The sequence below is a fragment of the Mustela nigripes genome, chromosome 13 (genome assembly GCF_022355385.1).
Source record: "Mustela nigripes isolate SB6536 chromosome 13, MUSNIG.SB6536, whole genome shotgun sequence".
NCBI lineage: Eukaryota > Metazoa > Chordata > Mammalia > Carnivora > Mustelidae > Mustela > Mustela nigripes.
The window spans coordinates 117,154,195-117,170,811 of NC_081569.1; the positions used below are offsets into that span (position 1 = coordinate 117,154,195).

The 16,617-nt window shown below is 41.3% G+C and overlaps 1 pseudogene; it reads right to left on the reverse strand.

The window, feature by feature from the left end:
* Positions 1-3,454: 3,454 nt before the first annotated feature.
* LOC131999449 (calcyclin-binding protein-like) lies at positions 3,455-5,039 on the reverse strand (annotated as a pseudogene).
* Positions 5,040-16,617: the final 11,578 nt, after the last annotated feature.

Sequence of the window (16,617 nt, forward strand, 5' to 3'; positions counted from 1 at the left end):
CTTTATTCCTTTTTATCACTAATTTTTAAATGTTTGAAGAGTCATTCTCCTATAGATAGAAACCAGGGCTGCTAGATTTTTTTTTTTTTTTTTTTTTTTGGCCATCATAAAACTGTTAGGAACATTCTTGTGCAAATTTTTGTGGATCTGTTTTCAGATCTCAGGTTCAGATCTACTAGGAGTAGAACTGCTAGGTCATAGGGGAGCTGTGTACTTGGTTATATGAAACTGCTTAACACTTCTCCAGAGTAGCTGTATCAACCAATGATAGACAATAGTTCCATAACCTTGTATATATTTGGCAGTATTAGTCATTGTGATTTTTTTTTTTAATTTTTAGAAGATTATGTGAGAGAGATAATGAGCAGGGGGAGAGGGAGAAACAGCAGCAGACTCTCCACTGAGCAGGGAGTCTGACACCAGGCTCAATCCCATGACCCGGAGATCATGACCTAAGCTGAAGGCAGACGCTTAACCAACTGAGCCACCCTGGCACGCTGTGTGATTTTGAACATACTGGTGGGTGTGTTGTGCTATCTTATTGTGGTTTAATTTGCACTTCCCTGCTTTCTTAATGTGCTATGGTCACTTGCATATCTGCCTTTGTAAGTTTGTTGAATATTAATGTTGAAATTATCTCTTGAAATATGGTATCGATTATCTGTTTAAAAATTGATTTCTTGGGCACCTGGGTGGTTCAGTGGGTTAAGCCTCTGCCTTCGGCTCAGGTCATGATCTCAGGGTCTTGGGATTGAGCCCCACATCTGGCTCTCTCCTCAGCAGGGAGCCTGTTTCCCCTTCCCCCTCTGCCTGCTTCTCTGCCAACTTGTGATCTCTCTCTCTCTGTCAAATAAATAAATAAAATATTTTTTAAAAAATAAAAATAAAAATCGATTTCTCATGGGGCCACCTGGGTTTTCCCTTTGCTAGCTGCATCCTAAAAATTTCAGTATGTTGTATTTTCATATAATTTTCAAAATAGTTTCTAATTTTTCTTCTTTGACCCATGAATTATCCGGAAGTGTGTTGTTTAATTTCCAAATGTTTGGGGTTTTAAGACAAATCCTTTATTTCTAACATTTTCACTGTGGTCAGAGAACCATAGTCAATGTGCTTCAGTCTTTCTAAATCTCACTTATTTTATGGTCCAGCAGCAGATCTGTCTCTGTGACCATGCCATATGCTCTTAAATATGTATTCTGCGGTTGTTGGCTGTGGTATAGTTAGACTCTATAAGTGTTAATTAGGTCAAGGAGTTTGACAGTGTTTTTCAGATCTTCTGACTTTACTGATGTTTGTTCTAGTTATTCTATTGATTGGTGAGAGAAGAATGTTGAAATCACCAACCAGGAGGCATCTGGGTGGCTCAGTTGATTAAGCCTCTGACTTCAGTTCAGGTCATGATCTCAGGGTCCTGGAATGGAGCCCTGCCTCGGTCTCCCTGCTCAGTGGGGGGTTCACTTGTCCTCTGCCCCTCCCCCTTCTCATGTTCTCTCTCTCGCTCTCTGTCTCAAATGAATAAATAAAAAATCTTCTTTAAAAAAATCACAAACCGGGTGCCTGGGTGGCTCAGTTGGTTGAGCGACTGCCTTTGGCTCAGGTCATGATCCCAGACTTCCAGGATCGAGTCCCGCATTGGGCTCCTTGGGGAGTCTGCTTCTCCCTCTGACCTTCTCTCGCACGCTCTCTCTCACTCATTCTCTCTCAAAGAAATAAATAAAATCTTTAAAAAAAAATCACAAACCATGACTATGGAATTGTCTATTTCTTCCTTTAATTATGTCAGTTTTTGTTTCATACACTTTGAAGCTCTGTTATTAAACTCAAGCATTTATGATTATTACATCTTCTCAGGAGTAATCCTTTTATTTTTATGAAATGTCTTTATCTCTGGTAATACCCTTTACATTCAAATTTACTTTATCTGATATTAATCTAGTCACCACAGTCTTTTTGTACTTAACATTTGCGTGGAATCTTTTCCATTTATTTTTTTTTAAAGATTTTGTTTATCTACTTGACAGGGAGATCACAAGTAGGCAGAGAGGCAGGCAGAGAAAAAGGGGGAAAGCAGACTCCCTGCTGAGCAGAGAGCCCGATGCGGAGCTCGATGCCAGGACCCTGAGATCATGACCCCAGCCAAAGGCAGAGGCTCAACCCACTGAGCCACTCAGGCGCCCCTTTCCCATTTATTTTTTAGCCTGTGTCTTTACATATTTAAAGAGGATTAGTTGTGCACAGCGTATAGTTGAAAGTTGGCTGGGTGGTCAGGTCTGACAATCTGCATGCACATTTAACTGGATTGATCAGATCAACACTGTTCAACAATTTCTGCAATGATGGAAATATTTTGTAAATATTTATGTTCTTCAGTATCGTAGTCTAATATGACTAGTGAATTCTTGAGTGCCACTGAAGAACTAAATTTCTTTCTTTTTTTTTTTGTTTAAGATTTTATTTATTTATTTGACAGAGATCACAAGTAGGCAGAGAAGCAGGCAGAGAGAGAAGAGGAAGCAGCCTCCCTGCGGAGCAGAGAGCCCGATGCGGGGCTCGATCCCAGGACTCTGGGATCATGACCTGAGCCACCCAGGCGCCCCTGAAGAACTAAATTTCTAATTTAATGTTAATTTAAGTTGAAATATCACATGGCTAGTGGCCCTATTTTAGACAACATAGGTTGAGATCCCTTATATTTAATACAGTGATTTAGATTCAAGTCTACCATTTTACTCTTTGTTTTGTTTGTCCCCACTGGTTTTTGATCCTCCTTGCCCATCTTCTTTTGGATTAACTGAATATTTTTTAGAATTCCATGTGATCTGTTGACTCTTTAGCTCTGTCTCTTGGCATTTTTTTTAAGTGTTTAAGGATTAGCTTTTCACAGCCCTCTCACAGTTACTACTGCACAACTTTGTATAAAATAGAGAAGCCTTCCAACTATACAGGTTCATTTCCCATCTTCTTCCCCACATCCACTGTGGTTGTCATTCAAATCACATTTCCATATGCTAAGACCTTCAATATAATTTTTATTGTTCAGATAGCAACATATATTTTTACAAAAAAATTCAGGTTTTATTTTTACTTATTACACTGGTTGGAACTGATGTCAGGAACTTATTACTTTTGTTTCCTACCTCTTAGCAGAACAAAAATACATACAATGTGGCATTATCCTTAGACAAGGCTTGCTTTTTCACATTTCACACAAGAATGTATATTATCTTTTCTTGAACAAAATGCCCAGATTACCAAGGAAACCATCTTTGAGGAAGTGTTTAATAAGCCTATTTTATTTAAATAAATCCTCCAGTAGGAAATGGGAAAATTCATTGCCTTCACTTAGAAGAAGGCAATGAAAATAGTTATCTGTCGAATTTTTCTGTGCAGCTCACCAACATTTCCTTATTGGAAACATCCATTTTTCCACATCACAGTTCCCCAAATGACTTTAAAGTCTCAAACAAAGAATTCTGTATCTTCCTTTGGCTTGCTTCTCTGCTGAGGCTTTATTAACGGTTCACTTCCTATCATCCTCTTCATTTTTGAAAATTTTCTTTAGACCATTCACCAATCCCTCTCTAGGATCTGTTCCTGTGTTGTAGGAGGGCTCTTTCTTTCTCTTCTCGTGCTTTCTCAACCTGAGTCAGGCAATCGCACTGCCTGGTTTCTGCTTTATTTCTATCCAAGAAGAGAACTCTGACTTCTTTTCGAACTGTCTTCCACAGAGATGGGTTTCAAGACATTGTTGCAGTAACTCTTCTCATTTGTATTCTTTACGGAAAGACCAAATGACCTCTGTGAAATGCACCTGCACATTCTCAGTGAGGAATTGATGAACTCCAGTTAAGTCTGTGAAATCCACATTATCTTATCTGCCCGATCCCATCCGCGATTTTCACCTTATATCCTGTTCTAATGAGATCAACCACAGCAGCAGCTTTTCACTGTCAAAAAGTTCTGCTTTTCTTTGATTTCTGCCGCATTATGTACTTAATTTGTCTCAATCTTAGATTTTTTTCAGCCGGCCTTTTCTAGTGGTCTTTCCCAGCAACACCTTCACCTCTTCCAGATCTTACTGTCGCTTCCAGCCTCCCTCTGCAGTCAGCATTGACTTGAAGAAAACGTCTGTCCTCAGGCTGGCATAGTGGGAGCTGTGGGAGCCTTGTCCAAACCTGAAGCTGTGGTTGGGCTGAGTCAGGCAAGGCCCAGCTGCAGGCGGGCAGGGGACAGAACAGGAAACGGTGCACCAATCGAGCATGCTCACCCTGACGGGCACAGACCCCACCTGCTCCGGTTGCAGAGCCCCAGGCAAACACCTGCCAGGTGCAGGACTTAGCGCCACTCCGCAACACGGGTGTGTCAAGAGAAAGTCTTCTGTATTTGCACACATATTTGCTCCTTCTGGTGGCTTTCCTTCCTTCCTGAATATCTGAGCTTCTCTCTGGTATGTTCTTCCTTCAGCCTGAAGACTGTCCTTTAGCATTTCTTGCGGTGCACATTTCCACATTCTCTTAGTTTTCTTTTATCTGATAATGTGGTTATTTTGTCTTCATTCTTGAAGGAGGTTTCCACCAGATATAGATTTCTGAGGTGACCCTTTTCTTTCTGCCTGTGAAAGACATTTTGTGCTGTCTTCTGGCCTCGTGTTTCCAATGAGAGGTTAGCAGTCACTCAAATCATTGTTCCTGTTCCTTCTAGCTGCTTCCAACATTTTGTCTTAAGTTTGGTCAAAATGAGTTTGATGAGGAGGCACCCAGGGGAGTTTTGCGTTAGCCTATTGCTTATTCACTGAGCTTCTTGAATCTATAAATTTATGTCTCTCCAAGTTTTTAGCCATTATTTCTTTAAATATTTTCTCTCCCCCATACTTACCCATCTCCTAGGATTCCAATCACATAGAAGTTAAACTTTGAGATATTATCCCACAAATCCTTAATTCCCACTCCATCCCCACTTATTTTCTGTTCCTTCTTCAGATTGGATAATTTGTATCTACTTAGGTTCAAGTTCTCTGACTCCTCTGTCATCTCCATTCTGCTACTAAGCCCATCTACTAAAGCCTTTAATTTCAGATTGTGAGATAACAGAAAATACATCTGTTGGTTCATGTCCCCAGTTCCTGACACAGAGCTCTTGAAAACCTGGTAAATTCCTAAGTGGTAACAGTACTAAGAACATCTTATGTTCTAATGCGGTGACTTGGGGTGGGGGTGGGGGGATGTGTTCCTGGATTGGGGCTGGTCACCAGAAAGACCAAACCATGATTACAAACTTGGAATTTTCAGCCCGATTTTCCAGAGAGGGAAAGAGACTGGAAATGGAGTTTGATTGACCGTGCCTCTATGAGGAGGCCTCCATAAAACCCCAGTAGTACTGAGTTTGGGGAGCTTCCAGATTGGTGAACATATCCACACTGGAAAGGTTATGGAAGGGTTGTGAGTTCAAACTTCCTGAGCCCAGGAGGGTCTCAGGACTCTCCCAGACCTCACCCTACATCTTTTTTCACCCAGCCATTAGTCTGTGTCCTTTATCATTCCCTTAAAAAAAAAAAAAAAACAACTGGTAGTTAAGTGTTCCCCTGATAATCCATCCTGAGGAGGGGTAATAGGGACCCTCTGATGTATAGCAGATGGCTCAGAAGCACAGGTGACAATCATCTTTGGTTGGCATCTGAAGTTGAGGGGGGGCAGTCTTGTGGGACTGAGACCTTTACCTGTGGGATATGACTTGTCTCTAGGTAGATTGTGTGATTTTTAAATTGCAGGACACACAGCTGGTGTCTCAGAATTGCTTGGTGTGGAAAACAGCCCCACACATCTGGTGACCATAAGTGTTTTGAGTGTGGTGGTCATGTGAGAGGTCAGCAGGCACACTGGGTAGGGGGTGGGAACTGCCCCCAATGGTATATTTTTCAGTTCTAAAATTTCCATTCCTACTGCTTTGCTGAGATTTGCTATCTTTTCTTTCAATATAAGAATTTTTTTTTTACACTCCTGAACACAATTTCTTTAGCTGGTTTAAGAATCTTTGGAGACTCTTTTGGTCTCTTTTGCTTGTCTTTTGAGAATAAGCCATATCTTTCTCTTTATTTGTATAGTGAGTAATTTTGGATTATATCCTAAGCATTGTAACATAGATAATTTATGATGTGTTGTAGAAACTCTGAATTCTGTTCTTTTCCTCTGAAAATAATTATTTTTTAAATTGTTATTTTTAAAAAGGCAGTTAACTTGGCTGAACTCAACTGCAAAGTGTCTCCCCTGCAGTGGGAAGTGGTTTAAATTTTAGATCAGTTATTTTAGCTTGGCTGTGCATGAACAGCTCAGAGATCAGCCAGAGATTTGGGCAGAATTTATATACAGAATTTGGGAATCCTCTCTTTGGCTCTTTTCTGTTCTTTCCCTCTTCATGTTCAGAGACTATGGTTCCTCCAAACCCTGTACTCTGGATCTTCTAGCCGGCAAGACTACAGATTGCCACTGGAGGTTCCATGGTGCCCATGGAGACATGACCTCAGGCCCAGAGTGGTTAAACAGAAACAAAACCAGGAAACTCACATAGTGTGGTGCCTTTCTTCCAGTTGTTGATTCCCGTTCAGTTTCTGCCTGTTTTCAATCACTCTCAGTAGCTGGTTTTTAAAGACTTTTCTCCCAGAGCTTGTATTTTCTGTCTGTGGAAGAGTTGGTTCAACTGGGGCTCTCTGGCCCTGCCAGAAACCCGAGGTTATGTGGTGTCTCCCGCACATTATAAAATGAAATTTTCAAACATACACCAAAGGTAGGGGCGCCTGGGTGGCTCAGTGGGTTAAGCCGCTGCCTTCGGCTCAGGCCATGATCTCAGGGTCCTGGGATCGAGTCCCACATCGGGCTCTCTGCTCAGCAGGGAGCCTGCTTCCTTCTCTCTCTCTCTCTGCCTGCCTCTCAGTGTACTTGTGGTTTCTCTCTGTCAGATAAATAAATAAAATCTTTAAAAAAAAAAAATACACCAAAGGTAAAAGAATTTTACCTAGATTTAGCCTAGATTGTACACTTAAATTTTTTTATACTTGATCATAACTCTATCCATTATACTTTATTTCTGTGCCTTTCAAAGGAAATGCAGCCATTACTTCAGCATATGTATAATTAACTAGAAGTCAACAATTTAGTTTTTTTCTTTCTATGTAAAATTTACACAGAATGAATGGATATCTGAACTGTGCATTCTTTGAGTTTTTTAAAAAAACAGCTTTACTGGGGCGCCTGGGTGGCTCAGTGGGTTAAGCCTCTGCCTTTGGCTGAAGTCATGGTTTCAATGTCCTGGAATCGAGGCCCCCACCTGCTTCCCCCTCTCTCTCTGCCTACTTGTGATCTCTCTGTCTGTTAAATAAATAAAATCTTTTTAAAAATTTTTTTTAAAAAACAACTTTATTGAGCTATCATTTATAAGAAAAGTTACCCATTTTTTTTAAAGATTATTTATTTATTTATTTGGCAAAGAGAGATCACAAGTAGATGGAGAGGCAGGCAGAGAGCGGGAGAGATAGAGGGAAGCAGGCTCCTTGCTGAGCAGAGAGCCCCATGCAGGACTCGATCCCAGGACCCTGAGATCATGACCTGAGCTGAAGGCAGCGGCTTAACCCACTGAGTCACCCAGGTGCCCTACCCATTTTTTGTATTAAAGGGGTTTTGTAAAATGTAACCAATGCCACAATCATGAAACGTTTTCTGTTGCCCCAAAAGTTCCCTCATGCAGCCAATCCCCTCTCCTCACTCCTGAATTCTTTTTTAAGGCCAGTTCTACTTCGAGTGGGAGCCATGGTGCCATTCCAAGAACAAGAATTAGAGACCAAGGAGAGAGGCCATCCATTGCCAAGTGTGTCCCAGAGGGCCAGAGGATGTAATGGCAAAGCAGAGGCTGGGCTCTTATGAGGTGTTCCCAGACTGTCTCTAGAAAGGTGCTTCGTGGCTCAAGGAGAGGACAGGTTCCATTCTCCCACCAAAAAGTGGATTCTGCTAATTCAAGCGTAATTAAAGATGCCCATCTCTTGAAGCCTGTTCTAGTATCAGAGGGGTTTTGGAGGCAGGAGCTTGATCTTTAAGAATGCAACCTTAGGCAGGTTCCTATAGCTCTGAGCCTGTTTTTTCATTTGTACAATGGGATTCCTCCAGGGGTAAAGTGTCAGCTCATCCTTCGGGATTCACATTAACATAGACTCCGCAGTCCTGCCCAACCGGCAGCAGGCAACGTGGATGCAGGACTTTTAGGACTGGAAGTCTGCAGGTTGGTTCCACAGAGTTTTAAAGGGTATTTGAGAGATTGGGTCCAGGGAGGCGGAATTCCTTGTGAAGAGGGTCCCCTTTCTGTGGAATCCCAGAGGACTACTGGCTATCCTGCTGCAGCCGGGACTCAAACCTACTTGTCTTCCAGAAATGACTTGCATTTAGTGTTAAGAAGCAATATTTGGGGGGACAGGCTAAGTTTTCAAAGACATGGGTTTTATATTCTACACTTGAATTACCATCTAAGCGCCCCCAGAGAGAGACCGCCAATCCCAAGCACTTTTACAGTGATAACGAGAATCCCTGCAACTTAGATTTATGGAGTTCTTGCCAGTGTTTAAGAGCACACTTTCATCCAGTTCTCAGGATAATCCCATGAGGCAGGAAGGATGGGTATTACCCTTAAAGGATGAGAGAATGAAGACTTAAAGGCATCACATGACTTGCCTAAGGTCTCACAGTGTGGAGGGCAGAGCTGGGATCAGACAATCCTGAGTCCTGAGGGCTTGGAACTGAATCACCTTTCAGGCTTGTCAATCTAGAGCCATTATCCACGGAACTGTGTTCACTCGGCGTGATTGAACTAGCAAACCGGGGAAGGAATATATTATATATTGTAATCCTCAATGTACTCATAAATACATAAATGAAAACAATCTCCTCATTTTGTGCTATGTGTATTTTCAGATTTTTCTACTAGATTTCATTGAAAACTACTGATGATGACTTCCTGAATTGATTTCATGATTCATTAAGATACTGACTGGCAGTTTGAAAAATCAGCTTTAGAACATTCAGATTACGAGGGTTTACTTATTTATGCAAATTTACAAGAAACTTAGACTTAAAAATTTCTTTTTTGGGTTTACCTTTGCTTTAAAAAAAAAAAAAGAAAGAAACCTGCACACTTGCTCACATTTAAGGATGAGACAAAAAGCTTTCTCTGGTACACTATTAATAGCTCACCTAGGGATACTTCTTGGTCTGGGGTGGACTTCAGGCATGTTCCACTTGTCTCTGGAGGATTCCACAACTGCAGCCTTCTCATCAGGGGCAGTCCCCTGGTCTGGAGTGCTTGCACCAGGGACAGGCAGGTGCATCAGGGGGCTTGATGGAGCTACAGGGAAAGGTATTTTGTTGTGTTGTTTTTTGTACTTGTCGTGTTAGTGTGTTTTTTGTTGTTGTTTTTAAGTAACTACCTGGAAGTAATGTGGGACCCTGGAGGGGGTTAGAGGGTGGGGGCATTTCAGGCTCCAGTGGAGAAAGCTTGCTGGAGAATGGTGTCCGTATACCTGAGAGCAGGTATTCGGAATCTGGAGACTGCTAGGTTCCTCTGGCTCCAGCATTTGCCAGACTCTGCTAGTCTTTCATTGTTTATGCTTAATTAATCTGACTTCTGTAGCTATAAAAGCCTCCTAATGTGTTCTTTCATAAAAATATTGATAAATTACTGAGTAACAAATATGTAGGGATTTTAAAATTTTGTCAGTTATCTAAAGAAAACAAAACCAGCACACACCTACTGATGAAGTTCTTGAACCTAAGTGAGGTTTGGTGGGGTGAGGTTCGGAGCCGATGGTTAAGAAAGGATTTTTTTTTTTCAATTTATTTATTTTCAGAAAAACAGTATTCATTATTTTTTCACCACACCCAGTGCTCCATGCAATCCGTGCCCTCTATAATACCCACCACCTGGTACCCCAACCTCCCACCCCCCGCCACTTCAAACCCCTCAGATTGTTTTTCAGAGTCCATAGTCTCTCGTGCTTCACCTCCCCTTCCAATTTACCCCAACTCCCTTCTCCTCTCTAACACCCCTTGTCGTCCATGATATTTGTTATGCTCCACAAATAAGTGAAACCATATGATAATTGACTCTTCTTTGCTTGACTTATTTCACTCAGCATAATCTCTTCCAGTCCCGTCCATGTTGCTACAAAAGTTGGGTATTCATCCTTTCTGATGGAGGCATAATACTCCATAGTGTATATGGATCACATCTTCCTTATCCATTCGTCCGTTGAAGGGCATCTTGGTTCTTTCCACAGTTTGGTGACCGTGGCCATTGCTGCTATAAACATTGGGGTACAGATGGTCCTTCTTTTCACGACATCTGTATCCTTGGGGTAAATACCCAGGAGTGCAATTTCAGGGTCATAGGGAAGCTCTATTTTTAATTTCTTGAGGAATCTCTACACTGTTCTCCAAAGAGGCTGCACCAACTTGCATTCCCACCAACAGTGTAAGAGGGTTCCCCTTTCTCCACATCCTCTCCAACACATGTTGTTTCCTGTTTTGTTAATTTTGGCCATTCTAACAGGTGTAAGGTGAGAAATAAAAGGTATCCAAATTGGTAATGAAAAAGTCAAACTCTCTCTCCGCAGATGACATGATTCTTTATATGGAAAACCCAAAAGACTCCACCCCCAAACTACTAGAACTCATACAGCAATTCAGCAACGTGGCAGGATACAAAGTCAATGTGCAGAAATCAGTGGCTTTCTTATACACTAACAATGAAAATACAGAAAGGGAAATTAGAGAATCGATTCCATTTACTATAGTACCAAGAACCAAAAGATACCTGGGAATAAACCTAACCAAAGAGGTAAAGGATCTGTACTCGAGGAACTACAGAACACTCATGAAAGTAATTGAAGAAGACACAAATAGATGGAAGACCATTCTGTGCTCTTGGATCGGAAGAATAAACATTGTTAAAATGTCTATACTGCCTAGAGCAATATATACTTTTAATGCCATTCCGATTAAAATTCCACCGGTATTCTTCAAAGAGCTGGAGCAAATAATCCTAAAATTTGTATGGAATCAGAAGAGACCCCGAATCGCTAAGGAAATGTTGAAAAACAAAAATAAAGCTGGGGGCATCACGTTACCTGATTTCAAGCTTTATTACAAAGCTGTGATCACCAAGACAGCATGGTACTGGCATAAAAACAGACACATAGACCAGTGGAACAGAGTAGAGAGCCCAGATATGGACCCTCAACTCTATGGTCAATTAATTTTTGACAAAACCGGAAAAAATATACAGTGGAAAAAAGACAGTCTCTTCAATAAATGGTGCTGGGAAAACTAGACAGCTATATGTAGAAGAATGAAACTCGACCATTCTCTTACACCGTACACAAAGATAAACTCCAAATGGATAAAAGACCTCAATGTGAGATGGGAATCCATCAGAATCCTAGAGGAGAACATAGGCAGTAACCTCTTCGATATCAGTCACAGCAACTTCTTTCAAGATATGTCTCCAAAGGCAAAGGAAACAAAAGTGAAAATAAACTTTTGGGACTTCATCAAAATCAAAGGCTTCTGCACAGCAAAGGAAACAGTCAAAAAAACAGAGGCAACCCACGGAATGGGAGAAGATATTTGCAAAGGACAGTACAGACAAAAGGTTGATATCCAGGATCTATAATGAACTCCTCAAACTCAACACACACGAAACAGGCAAACATATCAAAAAATGGGCAGAAGATATGAACAGACACTTCCCCAATCAAGACATACAAATGGCTATCAGACACATGAAAAATGTTCATCATCATTAGCTCTCTGGGAGATTCAAATTAAAACCACATTAAGAAAGGATTCTTAAGACATCTTTGGTGCAAAAAGGTGGTTTATTAGAGCACGGGGACAGGACCCGTGGGCAGACGGAGATGCTGCGCCAGGCATGTGAGAAGTGGCTGGTTATATACACAGGAGTGGGTAGGTGAGGACAAAGGGGTGTTCAGAAGGGCTATTGGGGTAAAGAAGACTGTCAGGATATTGAAGGCCTGGTTACTATCAAGCCAAGGCCACTTTCCCTCTAATGAGGCACTAACATAAAGACAGTTGAGAGTCTCCTGGTGGAATGTTACATTCCTGCTATCAAGTGTCCTTGTTAGTGAGATTTGGGTTTAGAAGAAATTTAACTTTATTGAGGGCTTGAGGAACTGAGTTATTTGCCTCTGGAAATTGTGCTATTGATAAGGTAACTTCTTTGTTGTAAATCTCAAGGACATTTGTAAACCAAGGGAGACTCCTACCTTGCAGGATTGTGATCTCTGCAAGTTAACTATTTGTTTCTCTTTTAGGGCAGTCAGGGGTGCTTGAGGAATGTGACACATATTACCGAGGGGAGCAGGTGGAGGGGGGTGCAAGGCGCCAGCTTTTGCTTTGTCCTCAGCCAGCCTCCTGCTCCCTCATCATTCCCCTCTGAACAATTTTGACCCTTAAATCTTTAAGGTTGTTGAAGGTGGAAGGTTTCATCTTCTGTAACTTCTTCCTGCTGAATAGGGGCGTAGAGTTGTCCCTACCTACTCAGGTCAACATTGATCAGTGGAGGAACGTATAGGGGAGTTACGAAAGGCAGAGGCAGCTGAATCCAGCGCTGACAGTGAAGAAGTGTCTCTGTGCATGGTAAGGATCATCTGTCGTCGTGAAGTCATTGCAGCAATGGAGTGTCAGCACCAAGTAGAGAAACACTGAACAAAGCAACATATTAAGATTAATAAGGCAATAAAAACGAGAAGCCCGAAAAGGAGATTTCTAATTGTTGGCCATAGTCCTCCTTCAAACCAGGAACTTAACCATTCACTGAGAGAGCGAGAAGGATCTTGTAGAGCCTTAATCTGGGTATTCATATCTTTTATTAGTCCTGTGACATTTTTGTCATAGTCTGGAATGTACACACAACATTCTGCTTTGATAATTGCACATGTGCCACCCTGTGTTGCTGTCAGGACATCTAACGCCATCCTATTCTGTAGGACTGCCTTGCGTTATCTGTGAGACTTCGGTATTAAGTAGGGAGATGCTATTTAGTGAATCACTGAGTGAGTGCCTTTGTAGTATATTTATTAAGGGCTTCTACATGCCACATGACATCCTCTAGTCCCACAGACGGAACAAAAATGGATGCTAAGTGATCATACCATTTAAAAAACAGATTGTGTCCATCTTTACTTTAAATTGGGGAGATTAGCTGGGGTGGTGATGGTTTTAGTAATGCGTCCATGAATCCAGGCAAATCCTAAAGTACAGCGACCTATCCACCCTGGAGGAAGGCAGAGCCACAGGTTAAGTTCTACATATCCAGTAGGTTCTGTTTGGAGCTGACCATCTAATGCCAGGTCACCTTGCCCAATCAGTAGCAAACCAGTCAGTAGCCTGGAGCACTATTACTTGGGAACACATTTCTAATGATAGCCATCCTAGATGTCCTGTGTTATTTGCCCAAGTATCATATGTATGATTTTTTTGTTTCTGGCATTAAACTGCCTTTTTACTGAGCCGTCCAATTGTGGGTGTGAGCCACAAATATGTATCCCAGATTTGATATATACCACCCTCAGTATAGCGATAAGGAGGGTTTTGTAATTTAGGCCCATATTTGATTGGGGAGTTATGGCTCAACAGTAATCCCCTTTCCTTCCAAATAGCTCCATGGGCATGTAGTACCAGGAAGGCATATTTGGAGTCAGTGTTAATTATTATTTTTTTTAATTTTTAATTTTTTATAAACATATATTTTTATCCCCAGGGGTACAAATGTGTGAATCGCCAGGTTTACACACTTCACAGCACTCACCAAAGCACATACCCTCCCCAATGTCCATAACCCCACCCCCCTTCTCCCAACCCCCCTCCCTCCAGCAACCCTCAGTTTGTTTTGTGAGATTAAGAGTCACTTATGGTTTGTCTCCCTCCCAATCCCATCTTGTTTCATTGAGTCTTCTCCTACCCACTTAAGCCCCCATGTTGCATCACCACTTCCTCATATCAGGAAGATCATATGACAGTTGTCTTTCTCTGCTTGACTTATTTTGCTAAGCATGATACCCTCTAGTTCCATCCATGTTGTCGCAAATGGCAAGATTTCATTTCTTTTGATGGCTGCATAGTATTCCATTGTGTATATATACCACATCTTCTTTATCCATTCATCTGTTGATGGACATATAGGTTCTTTCCATAGTTTGGCTATTGTGGACATTGCTGCTATAAACATTCGGGTGCACGTGCCCCTTTGGATCACTACGTTTGTATCTTTAGGGTAAATACCCAGTAGTGAAATTGCTGGGTCATAGGGAAGTTCTATTTTCAACATTTTGAGGAACCTCCATGCTGTTTTCCAGAGTGGTTGCACCAGCTTGCATTCCCACCAACAGTGTAGGAGGGTTCCCCTTTCTCCGCATCCTCGCCAGCATCTGTCATTTCCTGACTTGTTGATTTTAGCCATTCTGACTGGTGTGAGGTGATATCTCATTGTGGTTTTGATTTGTATTTCCCTGATGCTGAGTGATATGGAGCACTTTTTCATGTGTCTGTTGGCCATCTGGATGTCTTCTTTGCAGAAATGTCTGTTCATGTCCTCTGCCCATTTCTTGATTGGATTGTTTGTTCTTTGGGTGTTGAGTTTGCTAAGTTCTTTATAGATTTTGGACACTAGTCCTTTATCTGATATGTCGTTTGCAAATATCTTCTCCCATTCTGTCAGTTGTCTTTTGATTTTGTTAACTGTTTCCTTTGCTGTGCAAATGCTTTTGATCTTGATGAAATCCCAATAGTTCTTTTTTGCCCTTGCTTCCCTTGCCTTTGGTGAGGTTCCTAGGAAGATGTTGCTGTGGCTGAGGTCGAAGAGGTTGCTGCCTGTGTTCTCCTCAAGAATTTTGATGGATTCCTTTCGCACATTGAGGTCCTTCATCCATTTTGAGTCTATTTTCGTGTGTGGTGTAAGGAAATGGTCCAATTTCATTTTTCTGCATGTGGCTGTCCAATTTTCCCAACACCATTTATTGAAGAGGCTGTCTTTTTTCCATTGGACATTCTTCCCTGCTTTGTCGAAGATTAGTGACCATAGAGTTGAGGGTCTATTTCTGGGTTCTCTATTCTGTTCCATTGATCTATGTGTCTGTTTTTGTGCCAGTACCATACTGTCTTGATGATGACAGCTAGTGTTAATTATTTTTAAGGTTTTGGCAATTGCAAAATGCTAGTGAGCACTATGGCATATCTAGCTTTTCTATTCTTTTTATGAAAAGTATTATCATCAGTAAACCAACTCTCATTCGTATTTTTAACAGGGGCATCTTAAATCCGGCCAACTAGAGTAAGCAAGATCAATAACCTCTGAACAGTTTTGCTCTATAGAGAAAGTACAGTGGTCAGGTTCAGGCATATGGGTAACTAGGTTTAAAGTTTGACAAGTTTTAAGTATTTCTGGCATATCTGTTAGTATAGCCCAGTATTTAATAAGTTGGCCTCCATCATCCATTGGTGGCCTTTGGCTTCTAAGACAAATCTGGACATGATGTGAAGTCATTATAGGCAGGGACTGTCCCATAGTGAGCTTTGAGGCTCTTTTTACGAGGAGGGCTGTTCTATGCTTAGTTAAGGCATCTGTTTGCAATTGTACCTCAACAAAGGTGGCTTCTAGGATAAATATGACTAAGGGATGAAACCATTAAGAAGCCCTTTGAGTGGTCCAGCCTTAACAATATCCTTATTACAGAGGATCACTGGCAAGTGGGAGAAAACTTGTCAAGAGATAAGGGGAGTCCCACATGCATCATCCGATCCAATCATAAAGAAAGTGGGGTCATCCATTATCTCCACAAGTCCATAGTTAGTCCCATGGAGTGCAGTATGCTGACTTATAGACAATTTCATTATTCCAGTCACACACAAGGTGATAGTTAAGTTATACAATTGTTGGGGAATCAATCCCATTTTTCCAGTTGTTTCATCATGTGCCATGGGGTTCTGCTAATATCCCCACAAAATAATAAGATCACCTAAAGAAGCTATTGTGCAACTTCTCTGAAGTTTACCTCAAATTGTTTAGCTTAGGTAAACAAACATTTAAAGACAATCAAATCTAGAATTTAATATCCATAAAGGTGTGTTACTGAACATAATTTTTCTCTCTAACCCTCATTTCTAGAGATAGCCAAATCAGGACTAATTCATTTGAAAAACAAGTCCAGTTTTAACAAACTTGGCCTAATTATTTACATAAGCTCAGCAAGAACAGTGAGTGTGATCATATAGATCTTTTAGAATCTGCTTTGCTGGAACTTTTTATAAGGAATCTCTAGGTTGAACTTTTTAGTAGCCTCTCTGGACCAGAAGCCAAGCCATGTACTTGCCATCAGGCATGCCTGCAATACCTGTCGATTTGGGCAAATGCCTCTTCCTGAGGTTCCCAAAGTATCCTGCCAGGAAGTCACATTCTTTACTCACCTGGTGAGGTTGCTGGGAACTCTGTAAGCAAGTTATCAGGCCAACAGTTCCAAAGGGCTTTATGGCTCCAGGTTTCATAAAGTTAACCTTAGTTCCT